The following is an 856-nucleotide window of genomic DNA, read 5'->3' as shown; positions in this document are numbered from 1 at the left end:
TTAGCACTCTACATTTTAGAAAGGCTTGGCTTTTTTTCTTTGTTTAATGTTTATTTTTTTTAATGAAAGTATAGCTTTTTTCCTAACAAAAACTATATAAATCCAAATTTCCGACTTTATGCAAAAATTACAAAAATTAATTCTGTAAAGTTTCACCAAAATTTCAAACTTTCAAATGAAACTTTATTCAAATTAAGTATTAAACATTTTTAAATTAAGGAACAGGAAATCAACTTAACCTATTAAGAGCCGTTTGCACCATGTCTGGCTAACACTAAAGGCTCTGTTATGCAAACTTGGCATTAACTCCCAGTTACACATCGTTATCGACGTTATCGACGCCATACTTATATCAGGGAGTCGATAACGCCGATAATGATGTTTAACTGGGAGAATATTTTTATTGTAGCTACACGAATTCAAAGCTGTCAACTATTATTATACTCTCCCTTCTCACTCACTCGCTTAGAGAAATGTAAAATTTGGCATTTGCATAACAATTGTCTAATTATTTTCTTTTAACTTAAACAAACTCTATGGATTAGAGCACAGTCTAATCACGGCAACATTCAACTTCGGTTCAAGAATAGTTTTGACATGTCCCATTTCTCTTTTCCTTTTCACATCATCCTTTACATGTACTCCCGAAAACAGAGATATTTGAAGTTTTATAAAATGAATAAATTATATGATTTGCCTAGTTACCAAAACCCCTCGAAAATCACCACAAACCAACCAACCTACCAAAGCCTTGTTTTAAGAAATGAAACTACCAACTTTGGTCCAATTGGACCGAAACGGCAACACTATATTCAACATGCCTTGCCCGTAAAGGTAAGACCGCACTAAGCGACGC

This window comes from Rhagoletis pomonella, unplaced genomic scaffold (genome assembly GCF_013731165.1).
Source record: "Rhagoletis pomonella isolate Grant_MI unplaced genomic scaffold, Rhpom_1.0 Rhpom_scaffold_03592, whole genome shotgun sequence".
Classification (NCBI taxonomy): Eukaryota; Metazoa; Arthropoda; class Insecta; order Diptera; family Tephritidae; genus Rhagoletis; species Rhagoletis pomonella.
The sequence above is the reverse complement of the archived record's forward strand: the minus strand, read 5'-3'. Positions refer to the sequence as shown.